At 44.4% G+C, this 24,233-nt stretch overlaps 1 long non-coding RNA gene across 1 annotated transcript in view; it reads right to left on the bottom strand.

Annotated features, from left to right (window-relative positions):
• LOC135057648 (uncharacterized) overlaps positions 1-23,506 on the bottom strand; it is a 139,486-nt gene extending 115,980 nt beyond the window's left edge. The window contains exon 1 of the long non-coding RNA XR_010244263.1: positions 23,337-23,506. This is a non-coding gene — a long non-coding RNA (uncharacterized LOC135057648). The remainder of the gene's footprint in view (positions 1-23,336) is intronic.
• Positions 23,507-24,233: the final 727 nt, after the last annotated feature.

A 24,233-nucleotide genomic window follows, 5' to 3' on the forward strand; every position in this document is an offset into this window, starting at 1 on the left:
TTTTTTCGCCTAGGTGACAAAACTGAGCTTTTTCTGTATTTTTAGTGCGAATGGAGATTCGCCCTATGCAATAGCAGGGACGGATTTTCGCCTAGGCGAAAAATGTGGCAGGGGCATTAAACACGTGGATCGGCAAAACCACTTGTTTTCCGTCGAAAATGCGGGTCATTTTCGCAGATTTTGAGGTATTTTTCACCAATGCCTTTTCACTTAATAAAAAAAGTGAAAAGGCATTTGGCGAAAATGCCTTCAAACCGGCCAAAAACAGCCCTAATTGAATTCTCATGTGGGGCGAATCCATTAGCTCCGAAACGATCGGAACTAACTGCATACCCCTCTTTATGTATATTGAATTACTTCTAAGTATAAGCTTTAACAGAGAATGCTATATTTTGTGTATTCAATTATTCTACTGTATAATGTTTTACATTGGATATTGTATCATTGTGTATATGTGTACAATTAATAAATAATTTGTTATAATTACTTCACTCAGATATTTATAATATTTATACAGTGAATTAATAAGCACAGGTCATTGTTTTTTTCTTTTCACCTTCTAGAGGTGACATCATCTGCTGATGCTCAGGTCAGTCAGTGTTTATTAGTTGGAGCTCGGCACAATATTCCCACTCATGTTGGCTGTTTAAGTTTTTGGACATATTTGGAAGATTGTCAAAGACACCAGGAGAAAAACAAGTCATACTATGGCGGGTTCCCGCCCCGGTGAGTCTGCCCAATGTTGCAATAGGTGTGTGATGTTCTAAGAACCCTGTATGCAGAGTTGAGAGTTCTAAACTGGATGACCCTAATATGTGTGGTAGTGTATGAACAAACAGGGTGTACTGGCCCAGAGGTTAAGAAGCTGCAGTCTGAGAGCTGTTATGTACAGCATGTGGTCAGTATAGCAGTACTGCATGCACAAACACTTCACTACAACTGCGTAAAGAAGCCATTGTTTGTCAGTGTGGCATGTAAGTTCTGCTGTTCACAGGGATAGTATCACCATGCTCATCTACTTAGGGCACAAGAGAAAAACACAGCTTGTTGAAAGGCTGTAAATTAAGATAGAAAAATTTGCTATTTATTGATCCTTACCAGTAGTGTTCCTGCTAGGCTGTTTCAGTGGGGCGCTGAGCTCTGCCCAATTTTAAATTAACAAAATACACTCTGCCCTTATGTTTGCGCCCCACTAAAATAACCTGTCCTCTGCTGTCCCAACGCAGTGTCCCACGTTTGGGTAAAGTTGCAGTGTAGTACTCAATGCTAGTGAACAGATTCCATGCGCATGGCATCTATTCACAGTGAGGGGAGAGCAACGTGCTGGACGGGAAGCGGTCATGAAGTCATGCCCCTCCCAGTGTGGCCATGCTCCCTTTTCAGGAGCTAAGTGTCCCCTTTCCCGGATGCACCCTGCCTGCTATTCATCCTAAAGTGAACACTAATAAGCTTGTGAACCCTTAAAACTATCCCTGCTTTAAGGTCACTCTATATGACCCCTTCCACCCAGTACCTACTCCAGAACTACCGTTTTATAGATGATCCAAAATGACCCCTGCCACAATAAAATATATAGTAAAAGGTATATACAGCATATACACCTTTTACTATTTGTTCCTCTCAGGGATTAACTATCCCTTTAAACAGCTGCTTAGGATAAGCATCCCATTTTAACAGCGCCGGGCCTATTACCTTCGTAATTTTCTTTTCGTACAACTATAAATTATATGCTACTTAAATTTCCCATTGGCACATATATTAAGAATGCTGACAATATCTAAATGTCAACATCATCGGCAGGATGTAATGCCGCCTGAGTCCGACGTCCGTGCGGACGTTTAAAAAAAAAAAAAAAAAAAAAAACTTACAGGGCAAAACCATGCCTTATAAGTGATTGCCCCTTTAAAAAAACGTCCGACTTCGGCCTTCATCCGCACAGCCGCCGGACTCGGGCGGCATTACATCCCGCCACATGCGAATGCTGACCTCCTGTACATGTCGACATTCTGAACATCGACACTTTGTACCACACCCTCCCGACTTATTTACTGTTTCAGAGGCTTATGATTAATTCTTTGTTTTTTGGGTTGGGTAAATTCAATTGCAGAGCAATGCCACAGTTCCTGTCTAAAGTGACGAGGAGCAATTCAATTGTTTATGCCGATGTACGTGATTGCAGCAGTTGTCCATTATTTCTGCTTGCACCCTACAAGGTGGGAAGAAGAAATCTGTTTAAAGTCAGGGCTTTGGGTGCCAAAACCAGTAGTTGGCATGGGTTAAGCAGCTTTCACGATATTTATTCATTAACTTAACACAGATAAGTGCACAAAATGAAATGTGCAATTTGGGTACATGTGGAAACTGTCATGGGGCAGGGTATATACTGCAATGCACATCAAGGGGTCGATTAAATTATGAACGAGCACTAAAATTAAAAAACTATAAATTAATTTTCCCAGTAAATATGCCTTTATTTTGTGCGATTAGGTGAAAAAGCGGCATTTCTGCGCATGCGTACGGGCTGCAGTACGCACGCACGAAGTACTTTCACACAAAACTATGCAGTTTTACACAAGGTCGAGTGACGCTTTTCAGTCGCTCTGTTGATCGGTGAGTGATTGACAGGAAGTGGGTGTTTCTGGGTGGTAACTGGCCGTTTTCAGGGGGTGTGCTAAAAAACGCAGGCATGTCAGGTAAAAACGCAGGCGTGCCTGGGGAAACGGGGGAGTGGCTGACCGAACGCAGGGCGTGTTTGTGACGTCAAAGCAGGAACTAAACTGAGTGAAGTGATCGCAAGGTAGGAGTAGGTTTTGAGCTGCTCAGAAACAGCATGAAAATTTTTACGAGCAGTTCTAACCTTTTGTTCGCACTTCTGCTAAGCTAAGATACACTCCCAGAGGGCGGCGGCCTAGCGTTTGCACTGCTGCTAAAAGCAGCTAGCGAGCGATCAACTCGGAATGAGGGCCACAATGTACTAGGACACAATGAAAGACTGTGCTGATTAATTTGATATGAGACACTTGTATATTGTGTGCAACCTCCTCTATCTAAGTACCCCTCCTCTGTAGCCAGCGCCCAGCAGAATAATTGAGTCTGGGCAAAGACTCTATTGTGCATGCGTAAATCTCTGGAGAAATGGCGTGGTGGCAATTTTCTCAGAGATTTCCTTACTGCACATGCGCAAAACTCCTAGAAAATGGCTGTCACGCCATTTACACAGAGATTTGTGGAGAGATGCTGCCACTGGCGGGGGACTCCACAGAGGTGAATTTTGAAAAAATGGGTGCAGGGTGTGCAGTGTGGGCCCCCTTAGACTCAGCGGCCCGTGGGTACTGCACACACTGCACCCATCATAGGGTATCCAGTCTCTAGGTCGACCACACTTAGGTCAACAGTCATTAGGTCGACCACTATTGGTTGACATGCATTAGGTCGACGTGGTATCTAGATCGACATGTACTAGGTCGACATGAGTTTTTCACAATTTATTTATTTTTTACTTTTTCATACTTTATGATCCACGTGGACTACAATTGGGAACGGTAACCTGTGCCGAGCGCAGCGGTAGCGGAGTGAGGCACCTTGCCCAAAGCCGTGAGCCATGCGAGGGGACATGATGCACTAATTGGGGTTTCCGGTCACTTTACGAAGAAAACAACATACATTTATTTTTTAAAAACTCATGTTGACCTTTTGTCACGTCGACCTAATGCTTGTGTCGACCTATTTTGGGTATAGACTTAGTTACTGTCAACCAATAGTGGTCAACTTGGACACTGTCGACCTTAGTGTGGACGACCCTATGAACCACACCCCATCATAGAAACGCCACTGATACAGAGCACAACGAAACTTGTATTTGAAAAAAGCAGTGGCTGCTACATTGTAGCACCTTGTGTACAGATTCAGAGGCTCAGTCACACACAGATATACAAGTATCATATATCAAATTAATCAGCATAGTTACCTGGTGTATCCTAGCTGCATTACATTGTGACCAAGATGCATTTCTGGGAAAGAAAAGACACCTGATGGTAACAAATTCTCATGGGACCTGGGGAGTCATTCCGAGTTGATCGCTCACCAGCTATTTTTTGCAGCGCTGCGAACAGATAGTCGCTGCCTACAGGGGAGTGTATTTTAGCCTTGCAAGTGTGCGATCGCATGTGCAGCCGAGCTGTACAAAAACATTTTGTGCAGTTCTGAGTAGCTCTGAACTTACTCAGCCCTTGCGATCACTTCAGCCTGTCCGGGGCTGGAATTGACGTCAGACACCCGCCCTGCAAACGCTTCCACACGCCTGCATTTTTCCAAACACGCCCAGAAAATGGTCAGTTGACACCCACGAACGCCCTCTTCCTGTCAATTTCCTTGTGATTGGCTGTGCGTATGGATTCTTCATAAAATCCATTGCTCAGCAACGATCCACTTTGTACCCGTACGACGCGCCAGCCAGGGCCGTCTTTTTGTATGGGCTCAATGGGCACTTGCCCAAGGGACCCAGGAGTCTAAGGGCCCTAGGCTGATAGCTGAGGGTCTCCTCTCTCCAGGGGTACCGGATTTTTGAAAATCGGGCAAGGGGAACCAGAGATATCTTACTTCAAAGCAGTGGTCCCCATCCAAGCCTGTTAATTGCTCTTCCCAGCCAGATATCTCGGGTTCTGTCTGATGCACAGTTTTTCTGAGGGTATACTCCAAAAGCTGGGACTCTCCCATTTTGGTGAACACTGGCAGCTTGTCTCTACTATGCCCAGAACCAGAGATATGATCCTTCCAGCACCTGCTCCAGCTCTACACGCCTGGTATGCAGTTTTATATTTTCGTTGGTGGATTGTTCTGGCTCCTGAACTCTGATCCCCAAGTCCCCAATATCTCCTGAAAGGAGGGACTCTCTAGTGTTTTTATCCCATTCAAAGCTAAGAAATCTATTTCCAGGAACAGGAGATATCTGCAGTCAAGCAAGCTGCCCTCTCACCGGAGAATGGTGAATATTAAGCCCACTCTACTATCCAGCCAACCCCTACATATTAAACACCCCCTACCGCCCTAGAAGTCATGTACCAGGGCCCCTTCATTCAGTCCAATGTCACCTTCTACAGTTCAGTATTCCCTCCGCCGCATCTGTGCAGTAAAGGATTAATTAGCAGAAATTACTACTCCAGGTCCTACATGCTGAGCTGAAGATAGAACACCCCCTACTGCCCACGAGACATCAAAGCTGCCGCTGATAGCACCCCCCGCCCCTACAGCTGGAGGATAGGTAGGGGCCCCAGTGCATTGTTGTGCCCAGGGGCCCACACTGCTGTTTAGACGGCCCTGGCGCCTGCACATTGTGGTGCATATGCATGCGCAGTTCTGACCTGATCGCTGCGTAGCGAAAAATCCTAGTGTGCGATCAGGTTGGAATGACCCCCCTGGTGCTATGAGAGGAGCTATTTGGTGTGACTGCATCAATGATGTATGAGGAAACATCTGTATTAAAAAAAAAATACATGTGAAATCACCGAGTTACGCAAACCATCACTTCTAATTGAATAGCGCCCTTCCCAGGCATGTGTTGCTGCAATGCAGGCAAGCTTTATGATACAAGTTCACTTTTGCGATCTCACACTTGACAGAACTGACCCACAAGTCATGCCCATATGCAGGAACTAAAGGCTCCAGCAATGTGCTTTTACTTCTCCTGAGAAGACACAAAACTGCTGTGCTCACCTTCTACCATTCAGCTTTCAACAACTTACCTAACCTAGCCATTGGGTCAAAAATGGGAATAATTTTCCCTTTGCAGATACTTTGTTACATGATAAAACAGACATGTGTACAGTGTTGCACAAAAGCAACATTCAGTCATTATCAGCTATGTTACGCTGCACTCACAAGCGGCTGTATATAATAGCATGGCTCAGTGATCTTAGCTTGTTTAGAGTGATCTTTCTGTCAGCGATCTGGGTATAGTTTTATCTCACATATTCTACTGCTCAGCCTACGCTTGAGATTTTTTTATTTGACAGCTATTTCCTTTCCCAGAGATGTCGCCAGGACTGTATCACAAGATTTCATGTATTTTTGAAGGGAGATGTTTTCTGGAGGAGATAGAGTTTCCAATGACTTGTGACAGGGAAAAGTAGGTGACATTGTGACAGGTGTCATGTCTGGTCCTATACAGTGTGTGGATATGTCATCATAATTATGTGCACACAAACCACTTACTTCATACACACACAGAATAAGGGGTCTATTTAGTAAACCTAATAACTTTTTTCTTCAGCATTTTGCTGTAAAAATCTCTATATTTAATTTGTCCTTATTTAGCAAAGAGAAGATTGCCTTTCCTCCTGTCAGATTCCAGGAGCCCCAACAGGCATCAATGGGAGCCTCACTGGAATAATATTTAGAAATATTGGCATAGCAAAAAACATAATGCCATCGCTAGATAGTGTCGTCTGTACGTGCACTGGAGAAGAGTACAAATAGTTATTTTCCTACTTTCTTATAACAGTACAGCACTATAGCACGTCCCTCGAGCATGTTGTGCACATGCACACTGGGCTGCAAATATATGTTGCAGTCTTTTGCAAACTGGCCAACACAGGTCAGTATTCTCATTGCAGGTGGAACCGATAATGCAAATAGCACTGATCATTTTCAAAATACAAACGCACTTTTTACTAGCTTGACCCATTGATCTTTTACCCCTTCGTACACCTCTAGAATAAGCATTGTTTAAAATTATGCCTCCCATACCCACAACAATGTATTTCTATCCTCCTGACAAGCCAAAAGATCTTCACACTAAAATATAAATGATAAAACATATACAAATCTATAGAAAGCATATATATATATATATATACATCATAACCGATGAACTCCACAAGCTTTTCACAAGCTACCACATGTCACATTACAAGCTAAAAGCCTCATCAGAGCACATTAAAAAAATGAGTAAGCCTAAATGAAAGTGGATCTGATACCAAGAGACATTGAAAAGCATAAAAAAATGTAGCCTGCTAACTTGTTACTTACTACACATTCGGTTCCAGCACTCTGATCACAGATGCTCTAAAATAAATGACCTGAGCACCTCCCTCCAATCTTAGTAGCAAGATGACTGACAGGGTGAGTGGCGAGGCACTGTGCCCGGGCCGCAAGGGGCTGTGTTGCGCTCGCCCCCCTGTCTGAATTGTGCCAGTCGGGATCCCGGTGTCGGTATTCCAACCGCCGGGATCCCGTCCGGCGGGATTTCGTACTGATCCCGGATGCATTAATCTCCTGCCCACATTCATTGTATCAGCCCCCAGGGTTCTAATACAGTGATAACAGGGCAGGTTAGCGGTGTAAAATTGCAATTCTTCCCATAATCAATTTCATCTAACCTAGATTGTTAAATAAAATATGGTCTCAAGCATATTCTTACTGGATTCATTTACAATTTGCCATATGCTAAGTGCACCAAGGATTTATTATATGTATCTTAAGTGCTTTTTTTTTCTTTTGTAATCCAGTAGTGTATTTTTCAAAATTAGTAAATAAATATTTTTGTTACTTAAGAGTGTTTTTTTCCCCCCGGACATTACAGAGAATTTCATGTTGATCTATATTAAATAAATAAGAGTGTACACTGTAATACCATTACACAATATAGATGTAAAAATCTCAAGAAATGTATACAAAACACTTTAGCTCCACTTTAAGTGTACTGTAGAAGATTAAAATACACCTGTAATCTTATACAATGACTTTGACAGGATGGTATCGGGATCCAGGCGCTTGGGATGCTGACAGTTAGAATACTGACAGCGGCATCCCAACATGCAAGATACCCCCGGCCTGACCCTAAGAAGCCCTGGCATACTTACGTTCCAGATGCCGGCTGGAATACTAGGTACTAGTTAGGGTGCCCAAACTCCAATTTGGGTGAATAAACCATGGTCTTTGTACACATTTCTTATTGCACCTCAGGAGCCTGTGAGAAGAAATGTCACTCCCATGGCTAACGGACGTCTAAACAGAGCAACAATTGATTTGCTCCATTTTTGCACCTTCTAGTGGTACTATAGCTACGGGGGGAATCAACTGAATCGTCTACTATGTATCATAAAAGCCCAGTTTGTTGATAAGTTTTAAAAATTATAAATTTACATTCAAAAAGATTTTTCAAATCTAAATTTGAGTGAAAACAACCATTTTACCACTATAAAAAGCAAATTACTGTAAATGCCAATTTGTTTTTGGGTTTGCATGAAAAGTAGTTAGGCCGAACATGAACAGAAAATAAAATAAAGGCCTATTCTAAAGTATGGACTGAATAATACTTTGTATATATATATATATATATATATATATATATATATATATATATATATCACACACACACACACACACACCACAACTGAGGGTTTAGGCTGACGAGAGGAAGCCACAGTTGTAGGGGCTGAGATGAAATTAAACCTGGGAGGTTTAATCAGACCCCTGGACATGTAAGTGCAGAATGATTACCCGAAGGTGTGACCATGACAACCAGTTTAAAATTCAAAATAAAAGTTTATTAACAGACTCCGTGTGATAACAAGCAGTATTCAAGTTTAGCAAAGACAGTGGCAAATAACACAGTTCCTGGAATACATAACCATAGAAGGTTTCTCAGAGCACTGGTAGGTTTAGAACAGATGTAAAAGTCCTTTGATGGAATCACCTTACCAGGCCTGGTTGTAGTTGTAGAAATAGCCGAGGAACATGCCAGTAGTTGTAGCAGGTGAATCTGTAACTTGAGTATGCTGCTGTATCAGCTGGATGGAACCAGCCAGGTGGTAAGACACGGAGTGGATGCTGAGTGGAATCAGCCAGGTGATGAAATGCAAAGTGGATGCTGAATGGAATCAGCCAGGTACTAAAGTCACGGAGTGGATGCTGGATGGAACCAGCCAGGTGATAAAACACAGAGTGAATGATGTGAGAAGCTAGGGAGCGTAGAAACAGAATAGCTGAAAGATGATTACCGGTGGTAGTGGATACTGCTGGTAAGATAGGATCCGCTGGATCAGCACCGGTGTTTGGTAGAAGCTGGAATCAGTTGAAAGCTGGCTGCTTGGAAGCAGATAGTAGATAGCTGGAAACTGGACAGCCACGGAAGGCTGTAGAGTCAGGCTGCACTGCAAGATGGAAAGCAGGTGCGGGTCTCTTTGTGGATGCTGGAGACAGGAACTGGAACCTGGAGAAACAAGCCACAGGAGAGAGAGACTGGAACAAGGTATGACATTCAAAGCACTGACATCTATCTGGCCTAGACACAGGATACTTATACCTGCTGCTATGCAGGCATTGGCTGGGCAATTATGCAGATTCCAGAGACGGTGGATTGGAGGAATTGGAGCATGTGATCAAATCCAACATGGCTGCACCCATGCTGGAACCTGGAGGGAAAACTGGTTAGAAATGAAATGTGCAAACATAATGATAATGGCCGCGCCGGCCGCGGAGGACAGGAGACGCCAGATGACAGTTATATGCTGAGACACTTGGAGGGCAGCAGAGGCCACGGCAGGCATGATACATGATTCTGAGAACCTGCAGCAATAACACAGTAACGGCGGCGGAGGCCGCGGAGGACGGGAGACGCCATGTTGGATTCAAACATGGCGCCGCTGTGGTAGTGTCTCAGAATGACAGGAGGGATGTGCAGAGTGTTGACACAGATGAGATCCGGATTTGGAACGCTGGGCCAGTCTCAGAAGACACCTAAACGGCAGGTAATGGCGTCCAGATACCCGGATCGTGACAACACACACACACACACATACATTTATATATACATACATAAATACATACATACATACATACATACATACATACATACATACATACATACATACACACACACACACACACACAGCGCCGGCCCTAACCAATATGATGGCCTAGGCAAGATTTTGGCTGGTGCCCCCTAGCACCACCGCTGGTTCTGCCTCTGACCTTGCACCTCTTTCCCAGCACCATCACCCCTCACCCATAGCAGTCCTTATTTTGGTGTTTGTACCCCCTATATTTTAAATAGGAACAGTTCACACATTTGGCGCACAGCCCAGAAAGGGGTGTGTTTTTGCTGGCAAGGGGCATGGCCACACAATAGTAACCCCAATTCCAATTATGCCACACAGTACCGCAACTTTATTAACATTTTATCATGCGATAGTGTCCATAATTCCTATTACATCCCACAATAGTATCACTTTACCTTATAAACGTTACTCCTCACAGTAGAGCCCCTTATTCACATTACATCACAATGAATTGCTCCTTATTCACATTACACCACACCCTATTGCTCTTTATTTACATTAGACGATGCAGTAGTGTGTCACACGCCATAGGCGGCGTTCACCGCGTTTACCCCTGCGTACCTGCTGGTCTGTGTTGCGGCCTCTGCCTTCAATGGTCCACGGGCTCCGGCGCCTGGCTGGCGCGGCCCCCGGCGGTTCCCCGGGGCAGGGGCGCCGCCATGACACCCGGCATCACGTGGGCGGGGAGCAGGTGACGTCATCAGACTGTTCCGCCAATCCAGCGGAGGCAGGAGATTCAAAGGCAGACGCCGGGCAGCGCCTCGGCGCCTGAGTATCGTCTTTTCCCCTGAAGTGGATGCCAGTGCTTCTGTCCTCGGCGGATCTCTCTGCAGCATACCCCAGTGTCTCCGGCATTTCCAGGTGTCAGTTGTTGCACAGCTTCCAGCGTTCCCAGCCGCTGCTGGGTTCCACTGCGCTCTAGTCACCAGTGCTTCTTGGAGTCAGCGTGGGCTGCAGGTTAAACGTCGCTCTCAAGTTATACAAGTCCTCAGTGTCTTTAACCCTCGCTCTCCAGTTATACAAGTCCTCAGTGGCTTGCACCACCGCTCTCAAGTTCTTCAAATCATCAGTGTCTTTAACCACCGCTCTCAAGTTCTTAAAATCATCAGTGTCTTTAACCACCGCTCTCAAGTTCTTAAAATCATCAGTGTCTTTAACCACCGCTCTCAAGTTCTTCAAATTATCAGAGTCTTAACCACCGCTCTCAAGTTCTTCAAATCATCAGTGTCTTTTAACCACCGCCCTCAAGTTCTTCAGTCACCAGTGTCTTTTGCCATTACTCACAAGTACTTCCTGGACATTTCTCCATACGCTCCTTCTCTGTTATGTGACATTGTGTTGCTCTCTTCCTGCAATAAAGTCCTTTAATATTTTCACAAAGCATTACTGTCAGAATCCTGTATGAGGAAGACCTATATCAAGCCATCCCTGTTCCGACCCAACTGTGGTTCCTCTCCCCTACCATCGGGAGAACCCCCGAGTTCACAACACCCCCAACCTAGGTCAGTGACATAGTGCCCTTTCTATATGCAACGCCACATAGTAGAGCACCTTATACACATAATGCCACACATTAGTAATGCATTTATACAAATTCCACACAGTAATGCCCCTTACACATATGAGACACATTAATGTCCTTATAAACTTAATGCGCCTTACACATTATGACAACCTTTATTAATGCCCTTTTACACATAATGTCCCTTACACATATGCCGCACATTATTAGTGCCCTACACATAATGACACACATACAGTAGTACTGTTACACATATGCCGCACATTATTAATGCCCTTATACACATAATGACACACATAGTGCCCCTTTACACATATGTTACACATTATGAATGCATTTTTACATGACACACATAATGCTCCTTACACATATTCCGAATACTACTGCACAACCAACCCACTCACATGCACACAGCATTCACACTGCCACTAACACTGTGACCTCTGCCTCTGCTTGGATACAGATGTGTCCTCATAAATCTTGCCTCAATGCTAACATCGGGCACCTTTTTTATGAAAATCATCTTGTTTGCATTGCTATGTGGCTAGGATGCACAAGCAGCTTCTGCTGATTAAACTGATATGCAGCATGCCTATATACTGTGTGAGACTGTGGCTGTATCTGCATATGAAATGCTACATACGGAATATAGGCATGCTGCATATCGGGATCCGGTCTGAAGATCGACAGTGTCTAGGTCGACAATGTTTAGGTCGACATGGATGGAAGGTCGACAGGGTTTCTAGGTCGACAGGTCTAAAGGTCGACATGAGTTTTTCATTTTTTCCTTTTTTTGAATTTTTTCATACTTAACGATCCACGTGGACTACGATTGGAACGGTAACGTGTGCCGAGCGAAGCGGTAGCGGAGCGAAGGCACCATGCCCGAAGCATGGCGAGCGAAGCGAGCCATGCGAGGGGACGCGGTGCACTAATTTGGGATCCCGGTCACTCTACGAAGAAAACTACACCAAAAAAAATATATATATCCTCATGTCGACCTTTAGATCTGTCGACCTAGCACATGTCGACCTATAAACCCTGTCGACCTTCCATCCATGTCGACCTAGTGACTGTCGACCTATAGTGGTCGACCTAAACATTGTCGACCTAGACACTGTCGATTTGATGAACCACACCCCTGCATATCATATTAATCAGCAGAAGCTGCTGATGCCCCTAGGCATATCAAATGCCCTAGGCAATTGCTTAGTTTGCCTATGGCCGGCTCTGTATATATATATATATATATATATATATATATATATATTGCAAACGGTATATACTGTAGCACTAGCGTCCTGGGATATGGGTCAGCAAAAAGGCAACTTGGGACAGTATGATTCAGATAATCTGACTGAGTAGCCAGGAAATTGGATACTGCAGCTAGGGACCTGCCCAGGAGTCAGTTACTGACAGATCACAGGTATAAAGATTTCAGCATTTCTCAAATAAACCAATCCCAGCTTCTCAGCTGAAGGCAATCTGTGTAACCAAAACAATTTCTGCATCAAGTAAACAGACTTTCCACTTTGAAAGAAATGGCTATTTGTTGACTCATATGGGACCATTTTAAATCGGCCACTGATAAGCGGCTTTTCAGGGAATCAGAAGAGTTAATGCAATTAAATATACACTTGCAATCAGTATGATTAATTGGTACTATTTGTCCAAGCTCTGATCTGGAAGAAGATCATAGTTTTCAGCCAGGGCTGAAGAAAGAACAAATTATTTGTTCTCCAAGTACAGGAACATTTCCCACTTTCCCCTCCTCAAAATGACCCCATCCCCAGAAGACTGAACACAAAGTAATTATTGGTTGGAGTGTAAAAACATTCACAGTGAAAAGAGGTTACAAAGTCATGTTACACATGTAAAAATGCATGTACATAATAAAAACATATTTTCACTAGCAGGACAGAGAGCAATACATTGGGAACCCTAGTAGGAATTACAAGATAGGTACCGCTCTCCAGAGGCACAGCAGTAAAGATTTCATGTCCTGAGATTACAGGCGAGGACAGATATGAACTTAGTACATTAAACTCAAATTTTCTTCTGCAAAGACTCTCAGAGAATATTGTCACAGAGCAGCTCTACAAGAGTTTTTCCTTTCACATTCTGTAAAATAGACAAAACCCAATTTTGTCTGATATACTCAAGTCAAGCCTTTCCAGCCACAGAGCAGAACTTGCTGTTCCAATAAATCTCAGAAATAGGTTTAGTGGTCTCACCATATGTTTATGTCAAATACCCATACAGGACACATTGACAGTCAAGAGGTACAGGTTGAGTATCCTTTATCCAAAAATAAAAATCCTGTAGGGGACCCAAAAATTTGGGATTTTTAATTTTGGATAATGGATACTCAACCTGTACTGTAGTGGATATAAAAATACATATTGTTAGTGAGAATAAGAAGATCTAAAAGAGTTGGTACGCACCAAAAGGATACTCAATAAAGGATTGTCCATTTACAACAATAACTTGATTTATTTAGGGTGCTACATTTACTCAATAAAAAATTAACTCTTTGCAATGAAAATGTAACAAACAATAGAGTGGCAACTTCAATCCTGGGATCCCGGACGTTTCAAATACCCGCCATTAAGGGGATGAGAATTACCTTCTTTGTTCCATTGTCAGTCTGGTTTAGATGGACAGCAGAGAGGATAGGGGGATTGCAGAAAGGACAGGAAGGGGGAGATGGATGGCAGAGAGGACAAGAAGGGGGAGATGGATGGCAGAGAGGACAGGAGGCGGGAGATGGGTAGCAGAGAGGACAGGAGTGGGGTGATGGATGGCTGGGAGAACAGGAGGGGGAGGTGGATGGCGAGAGGACAAAAAGGGGGGGATGGACGGCAGAGAGGACAGGAAGGGTAGATGGACAGCATAGAGGACAGGAGGTGTAGATGGAAAGCATAGAGGACAGAAGGTGGCATGTGGATTGCTGGGAGAACCGGAGGGAGTATGGATAGCATAGACGACAGGTGGGGGAGATGGGTGGCAGAGAGGACAGGATAGGGGAGATGGATGGCAGAGAGGACAGGAGTGGGGTGATGGATGGCAGAGAGGACAGGATAGGGGAGATGGATGAGAGCGGACAGGAGAGAGGAGATGGTAGCAGAGAGTTGGGGGGGGGGGTAATGATGGAAGAGAGGACAGGAGTGGGGGGATGGATGGCTGGGAGAACAGGAGGGGGGAGATGGATGGCAGAGAGGGGGGATGGATAGCATAGAGGACAGGAAGAGGAGATGGATAGCACAGAGGACAGGAAGAGGAGATGGATAGCATAGAGGACAGGAGGGGGCAATGTATAGCATAGAGGACAGGTGAGGGAGATGGATGGCAGAGAGGACAGGAGGGGGAGAGATGGGTAGCAGAGAGGATGGGGGGGGTGTTGATGGCAGAGAGGACAGGAATGGGTTAGTGGATGGCTAGGAGAACAGGAGGGGGGAGATGGATGGCAGGGAGGGTAAGATGGATAGCATAGAGGACAGGAAGGGGAGGTGGACAGTATAGAGGACGGTAGGGGGAGATGGATAGTATAGAGGACAGGAGATGGCTGGGAGAACAGGAGGGGGGATGGATAGCATAGAGGACAGGAAGAGGAGTTGGATAGCATAGAGGACAGGATGGGCGATGTATAGCATAGACGACAGGTAGGGGAGATGGACAGCAGAGAGGACCGGAGGGAGAGATGGACGTCAGAGTGGACAGGATAGGGGAGATGGGTGAGAGAGAACAGGAGAGAGGAGATGAATGACAGAGGACAGGAGGGGGATATTGGTAGTAGAGAGGAAAGGAGGGGGAGATGAATGGCAGAGAGGACAGGAGGGGGGAGATGGGTAGTAGAGAGGACAGGAGGGGGGAGATGAATGGCAGAGAAGACAGGAGGGGGGAGATGGATGGCTGTGAGAACAGGAGGGGGAGATGGATGGCTGGGAGAACAGGAGGGGAGATGGATGGCTGGGAGAACAGGAGGGGGAGATGGATGGCAGAGAGGACAGATGGGGGAGATAGATAGCAGAGAGGACAGGTGGGGGAGATAGATAGCAGAGAGGACAGGAAGGGGAGATGGATGCAGAGAGGACAAGAAGGGGAGATGGATGGCAGAGAGAAGAGGAGGGTGAGTTGGATGGCAGAAAGGAGAGGAGGGGGAGAAGGACCGCAGGGAAAACAGGGGTAGAGAGTAATAATCCCAGGAACCCTGCACTACAAAAAGATTTCAGGATTGGAAACCCTAGTTATAACATACAGAAACTGGGTCACTAATGTTTGGAAAAAGTTTATATTTTATGATGAAAGCCATTGCTTTGTCCAAGGGTACAATAAAGTTGTTATATGGAGACCAGAAACTGAAACTCTACTAATGGCACATAGGAAGATAATAAAACATCTAGAGATGAGCGCCTGAAATTTTTCGGGTTTTGTGTTTTGGTTTTGGGTTCGGTTCCGCGGCCGTGTTTTGGGTTCGACCGCGTTTTGGCAAAACCTCACCGAATTTTTTTTGTCGGATTCGGGTGTGTTTTGGATTCGGGTGGTTTTTTCAAAAAACCCTAAAAAACATCTTAAAACATTGAATTTGGGGGTCATTTTGATCCCATAGTATTATTAACCTCAATAACCATAATTAACACTCATTTTCAGTCTATTCTGAACACCTTACACCTCACAATATTATTTTTAGTCCTAAAATTTGCACCGAGGTCGCTGGATGACTAAGCTCAGCGACCCTAGTGGCCGACACAAACACCGGGCCCATCTAGGAGTGGCACTGCCGTGTCACGCAGGATGTCCCTTCCAAAAAACCCTCCCCAAACAGCACATGACGCAAAGAAAAAAAGAGGCGCAATGAGGTAGCTGTGTGAGTAAGATTAGCGACCCTAGTGGCCGACACAAACACCGGGCCCATCTAGGAGTGGCACTGCAGTGTCACGCAGGATGTCCCTTCCAAAAAACCCTCCCCAAACAGCACATGACGCAAAGAAAAAAAGAGGCGCAATGAGGTAGCTGACTGTGTGAGAAAGATAAGCGACCCTAGTGGCCGACACAAACACCGGGCCCATCTAGGAGTGGCACTGCAGTGTCACGCAGGATGTCCCTTCCAAAAAACCCTCCCCAAACAGCACATGACGCAAAGAAAAAAAGAGGCGCAATGAGGTAGCTGTGTGAGTAAGATTAGCGACCCTAGTGGCCGACACAAACACCTGGCCCATCTAGGAGTGGCACTGCAGTGTCACGCAGGATGTCCCTTCCAAAAAACCCTCCCCAAACAGCACATGACGCAAAGAAAAAAAGAGGCGCAATGAGGTAGCTGACTGTGTGAGAAAGATAAGCGACCCTAGTGGCCGACACAAACACCGGGCCCATCTAGGAGTGGCACTGCAGTGTCACGCAGGATGTCCCTTCCAAAAAACCCTCCCCAAACAGCACATGACGCAAAGAAAAAAAGAGGCGCAATGAGGTAGCTGTGTGAGTAAGATTAGCGACCCTAGTGGCCGACACAAACACCTGGCCCATCTAGGAGTGGCACTGCAGTGTCACGCAGGATGTCCCTTCCAAAAAACCCTCCCCAAACAGCACATGACGCAAAGAAAAATAAAAGAAAAAAGAGGTGCAAGATGGAATTGTCCTTGGGCCCTTCCCACCCACCCTTATGTTGTATAAACAAAACAGGACATGCACACTTTAACCAACCCATCATTTCAGTGACAGGGTCTGCCACACGACTGTGACTGAAATGACGGGTTGGTTTGGACCCCCACCAAAAAAGAAGCAATTAATCTCTCCTTGCACAAACTGGCTCTACAGAGGCAAGATGTCCACCTCATCATCATCCTCCGATATATCACCGTGTACATCCCCCTCCTCACAGATTATCAATTCGTCCCCACTGGAATCCACCATGTCAGCTCCCTGTGTACTTTGTGGAGGCAATTGCTGCTGGTCAATGTCTCCGCAGAGGAATTGATTATAATTCATTTTAATGAACATCATCTTCTCCACATTTTCTGGATGTAACCTCGTACGCCGATTGCTGACAAGGTGAGCGGCGGCACTAAACACTCTTTCGGAGTACACACTTGTGGGAGGGCAACTTAGGTAGAATAAAGCCAGTTTGTGCAAGGGCCTCCAAATTGCCTCTTTTTCCTGCCAGTATAAGTACGGACTGTGTGACGTGCCTACTTGGATGCGGTCACTCATATAATCCTCCACCATTCTATCAATGGTGAGAGAATCATATGCAGTGACAGTAGACGACATGTCCGTAATGGTTGTCAGGTCCTTCAGTCCGGACCAGATGTCAGCATCAGCAGTCGCTCCAGACTGCCCTGCATCACCGCCAGCGGGTGGGCTCGGAATTCGGATTTGGGATTTCGAAGAATGCACAGTTCTTTGCTGTGCTGCTTTTGCCAGCTTGAGTCTTTTCATTTTTCTAGCGAGAGGCTGAGTGCTTCCATCCTCATGTGAAGCTGAACCACTAGCCATGAACATAGGCCAGGGCCTCAGCCGTTCCTTGCCACTCCGTGTGGTAAATGGCATATTGGCAAGTTTACGCTTCTCCTCCGACAATTTTATTTTAGGTTTTGGAGTCCTTTTTTTTCTGATATTTGGTGTTTTGGATTTGACATGCTCTGTACTATGACATTGGGCATCGGCCTTGGCAGACGACGTTGCTGGCATTTCATCGTCTCGGCCATGACTAGTGGCAGCAGCTTCAGCACGAGGTGGAAGTGGATCTTGATCTTTCCCTAATTTTGGAACCTCAACTTTTTTGTTCTCCATATTTTATAGGCAGAACTAAAAGGCACCTCAGGTAAACAATGGAGATGGATGGATTGGATACTAGTATACAATTATGGACGGACTGCCACGGTTAGGTGGTATAAAAAAACCACGGTTAGGTGGTATATAATACAATTATGGATGGACGGACTGCCTGCCGAGTTCCGACACAGAGGTAGCCACAGCCGTGAACTACCGCACTGTACACTGGTTGATAAAGAGATAGTAGTATACTCGTAACAACTAGTATGACACTATGACGACGGTATAAAGAATGAAAAAAAAACCACGGTTAGGTGGTATATATTATAATAATAATACAATTATGGATGGACGGACTGCCTGCCGACTGCCGACACAGAGGTAGCCACAGCCGTGAACTACCGCACTGTACACTGGTTGATAAAGAGATAGTAGTATACTCGTAACAACTAGTATGACACTATGACGACGGTATAAAGAATGAAAAAAAAACCACGGTTAGGTGGTATATATTATAATAATAATACAATTATGGATGGACGGACTGCCTGCCGACTGCCGACACAGAGGTAGCCACAGCCGTGAACTACCGCACTGTACACTGGTTGATAAAGAGATAGTAGTATACTCGTAACAACTAGTATGACACTATGACGACGGTATAAAGAATGAAAAAAAAACCACGGTTAGGTGGTATATATAATAATAATAATACAATTATGGATGGACGGACTGCCTGCCGACTGCCGACACAGAGGTAGCCACAGCCGTGAACTACCGCACTGTACACTGGTTGATAAAGAGATAGTAGTATACTCGTAACAACTAGTATGACACTATGACGACGGTATAAAGAATGAAAAAAAAACCACGGTTAGGTGGTATATATTATAATAATAATACAATTATGGATGGACGGACTGCCTGCCGACTGCCGACACAGAGGTAGCCACAGCCGTGAACTACCGCACTGTACACTGGTTGATAAAGAGATAGTAGTATACTCGTAACAACTAGTATGACACTATGACGACGGTATAAAGAATGAAAAAAAAACCACGGTTAGGTGGTATATATTATAATAATAATACAATTATGGATGGACGGACTGCCTGCCGACTGCCGACACAGAGGTAGCCACAGCCGTGAACTACCGCACTGTACACTGGTTGATAAAGAGATAGTAGTATACTCGTAACAACTAGTATGACACTATGACGACGGTATAAAGAATGAAAAAAAAACCACGGTTAGGTGGTATATATTATAATAATAATACAATTATGGATGGACGGACTGCCTGCCGACTGCCGACACAGAGGTAGCCACAGCCGTGAACTACCGCACTGTACACTGGTTGATAAAGAGATAGTAGTATACTCGTAACAACTAGTATGACACTATGACGACGGTATAAAGAAAGAAAAAAAAATACCACAGTTAGGTGGTATATATTATAATAATAATACAATTATGGATGGACGGACTGCCTGCCGACTGCCGACACAGAGGTAGCCACAGCCGTGAACTACCGCACTGTACACTGGTTGATAAAGAGATAGTAGTATACTCGTAACAACTAGTATGACACTATGACGGTATAAAGAATGAAAAAAAAACCACGGTTAGGTGGTATATATTATAATAATAATACAATTATGGATGGACGGACTGCCTGCCGACTGCCGACACAGAGGTAGCCACAGCCGTGAACTACCGCACTGTACACTGGTTGATAAAGAGATAGTAGTATACTCGTAACAACTAGTATGACACTATGACGACGGTATAAAGAAAGAAAAAAAAATACCACGGTTAGGTGGTATATATTGTAATACAATTATGGATGGACGGACTGCCTGCCGAGTTCCGACTGCCGACACAGAGGTAGCCACAGCCGTGAACTACCGCACTGTACTGTGTCTGCTGCTAATATAGACTGGTTGATAAAGAGATAGTATACAATACATACAACAATATACTACTATACTGGTGGTCAGGCACTGGTCACCACTAGTCACACTGGCAGTGGCACTCCTGCAGCAAAAGTGTGCACTGTTTAATTTTAAATTAATATAATATTATGTACTCCTGGGGGCTCCTGCTATAACAACCTGCAGTGCTCCCCAGTCTCCCCCACAATTATTATAAGCTTTGCCTTTTATACATTGATGTGCAGCACACTGGGCTGAGCTGAGTGCACACAGACTGAGTCACACTGTGTGACTGGCTGCTGCTGTGTATCGTTTTTTTTCAGGCAGAGAACGGATATAGCAGAGAACGGATATATTATATTAAAATAAATAAAAGTTAACTAACAACAACTGCACTGGTCACTGTGGTAAACTCTGTCTGACTCTGCACAATCTCTCTCTCTCTTCTAATCTAATTTCTAATGGAGAGGACGCCAGCCACGTCCTCTCCCTATCAATCTCAATGCACGTGTGAAAATGGCGGCGACGCGCGGCTCCTTATATAGAATCCGAGTCTCGCGAGAATCCGACAGCGTCATGATGACGTTCGGGCGCGCTCGGGTTAACCGAGCAAGGCGGGAGGATCCGAGTCTGCTCGGACCCGTGAAAAAAACATGAAGTTCGTGCGGGTTCGGTTTCAGAGAAACCGAACCCGCTCATCTCTAAAAACATCTCCCAGGAAAAGATGTTTAGGAGATATTTTACCTCTTCGGGGCCTGAAAGTCTTGTTCTCAACATTACTGAATAACTGAAATAAACAATCTTTAGTTGCCTGGAAACTCACCTTATTTAAACCCCACTTAAGGGGTCTAGTGAAGCTAAGATTTGGAAAACTTGACTATTCATCCAAAGAACATTTAATTTATATCATAACAGAAGTGTGTTTTCATGAGAATGAAATAAGAAAAATATATGAAAAATGTGACAATATCATATTTTGTAAAACAAGTTAAAGGTGGTCATGTTCATTAGTAATAAATAAATCATTATGTGTATTTCATTAATACACACACACACAAAAAAAACAACCACAAGTAAATGAACATTATATAGAATACTCCCAGACTTGTATGTATAAATGATCATTAAATACTGTACATTTACATTCGGGCAACGTTTCAGTATATTTAATAAACTTTCATATACTGTATACAAAGCAGCTGTTTGATGGGATCTCTTTACCCACCCACAAGAAACAAATTTAAAACTAAAAGAAAATGTTGAAATAAAAAGAGAACTATGATATGTAAAATAAATGTTCATATGGAAAATAATTATAGTTAATACAAAGAATTAGCATGACAAATGATTTTTTTTTAAATAAAAACACATAAATCAAGAAATAAAAGAGATAAAATTTAAATAATTCAATGAAACCATGGAGTTAAGGGACCAAATTTAAAAGCAGCACCTGATTACATACATGAACTACAAGCAATGTAATATACACTATGTAGTTCAAAATATATAAGCCTGTATTAGTAAAACTATGTTATGCAGGATGGAATGTACTTAGGAACCACAAATACCAAAGCCAGTTGTATATTGCAAAATATGGGTGTGCAGTGTCGGAATGGGGCCCACAGGAGGACTGCAGTGGTAGGGGCCCACTGAAGGGAGGCAGCACAAAGCTGAAGGGGTGTGGACTACCAGGGGCGTGGCTAGCTACCAGAGGAGCATAAGTAAAATAACATAAAGTAAGATAATTGCAGTGACTGACACATAATGCAGAGATCGTCATAGTGACTGCTATATAATGCAGGGAGCATAACAATAACCGCAAGGTAATGCAGAGAGCATTGCAGTGATCACTATATAATGCAGAGAGCATAACAGCAAGATAATACAGAAAGCATTGCAGTGACCGCCATATAGTGCAGAGAAAATCACAACAACCACTATATACTGCATAGAACACTGAAGTGCCCACCATATATTAACAAAGAACATCGCAGTGCCTGCCATTTTATGTAGAGAGTGTTGTAGGTCGCCCCATATAATGCAGAGTGTTGCAGTGCACGCCATAACACAGAAAAATAAATACACCCCTCACATACACACACACAATACAATATTAATACCCCCATACACAAACACAACATTAATACACTACCTCCACAACAGACAATATTAAAACACACCACCCCCAAGAAAAAAAAAAACAAATACCCCCCCATTGCATAAATAGACCACCTCACTAGATACTATTTAAAACATTTGCACACCTCCAGTTGCACTTTCTAGCCCAGGAGGAGACACTGTGTCTCAAAGTGACAGATATGGTTATTCTGTGTTTTTGCAGGGGGCACTTGCAACAGCCCGGCTTCTCCCAACATGATGTCACCGCTTATTCTGATCAATGGAATCGGTGTAGTGCTGGCATGCTGCTGATGCACACATGGAACCAACTGCTCAATGGGGGTCATTCCGAGTTGATCGCTCACTAGCAGTTTTTAGCAGCCGTGCAAACGCAGTGCCGCCACCCACTGGGGAGTGTATTTTCGCTTAGCAGAAGTGCGAACGCCTGTGCAGCAGAGCGCCTACAAAATCTTTTTGTGCAAAACAAGACCAGCCCTGTAGTTACTCCTCGTGTGCGTTGATTCTAACGAAAAAGGGACGGCTTTAGACGTCACACACCCGCCCAGTGTTCGCCCAGACACGCCTGCGTTTTTCTAAGCACTAAAAATGGTCGGTTGCCACCCAGAAACGTCCACTTCATGTCAATCTTCCTGTGATGTGTCGTGCGACTGAAAGCTTCGCTAGAACCTGTGCAAAACCACAAAGGACTTTGCACCCGTACGTCGCGCGTGTGAATTGCGGTGCATACGCATGTGCAGAAATGCCGATTTTTAGCCTGATCGCTGCGCTACGAACAACAGCAGCTAGCAATCAACTCGGAATGACCCCCATTATCTGCTGCTACTGCCGGGTCAATCAACAGCCTCTGATGACTGGCCAGCAATGCAAGCAGTTGCAACTACACTGTGTATCACTGCCGGAAACCTGCGCTGGGCCCCCCTGATTTCTTCAGCACCCCAGCAGCACCTGTTCGGCCCAGTGTTGCGTTTAGGCCCCTGAGTCCAACTTGTGCACAATTGCAGTGTGTGTGGAAATCTGCCTGATTATCATTAATATTGATAGCGGGCTCCTCAATACCTTAAATCCCTTTATCCACCAGGTTCTACTTATTATGTAAATGTTATTCTGCAAATGATAGTACAGAATCCATACCTGTTTTGTGCAAGCAGTCATTCTACATGTACAACTTATGTTTGTACCACACATCTTGTTATTGTGCTGAATTTGTGGAGCCATACAAATCAATGACTATGAGTGAGATAAGAGGCCATTTTACTTGAATACACCTCAGATCCTTGAAAGATGTTACTTCTGTATTTCAGTTAAAGTAGAAACCAGGCACCAGTCCTGGATTTCCCAGAACCGCCCTGACTTTTAGTGACACCTGTGGCCTGCCCCAAAAGGGGGTTAAAGTCATACTGCACAAAATGTGCATTTTTGGGGATCTGGTTTGGTTTTAGTAGATTGGGGCATGGCTTATTTTCGTTTGCAGATAAGACATGCCTCAAGTCTGTATATCAGTTACTATATATAGTGGGATTTAAGGCTGCATTTGTAGAGTGGGATGTAGTTGCAGCTATTCATATTAACCATACTTGCCTACCTGACCCTCTCCATGAGGGAGAAAATGCTCTGTTCCTGGTAATGTATGATTGCCATCACCTGTGGTAGTTAATTGACAAGAAAGGTGTTTCACCACAGGTGATGGCAATCATACATTACCAGGAAAGTCCAGGAACAGAACACTTTCTCCCTCATGGAGAGGGTCAGGTAGGCAAGTATGATATTAACATAAAGTAGGTTTGCTGCTTGCAGACTGGTGGGGGCAGAAGTGTCACTATTTATTGAGTGACTGATAGGCGCCTGGGAGCCACAGATTAACAATGTAATTCAGTCACCTACTGGCAGAGATAATCCTGTTAAACAGCTATAATAGGAAGATGATCCTCACAGGAGACCCCTGCCAAGCAGAGTGGGATCCTGTGATGTAGGTGAATGACTTACATTTAATCACATCACTGCCATAGGAATTGAGCATCCCCCTAATGA

Source organism: Pseudophryne corroboree, chromosome 3 (genome assembly GCF_028390025.1).
Source record: "Pseudophryne corroboree isolate aPseCor3 chromosome 3, aPseCor3.hap2, whole genome shotgun sequence".
In the NCBI taxonomy this organism is placed as follows: domain Eukaryota; kingdom Metazoa; phylum Chordata; class Amphibia; order Anura; family Myobatrachidae; genus Pseudophryne; species Pseudophryne corroboree.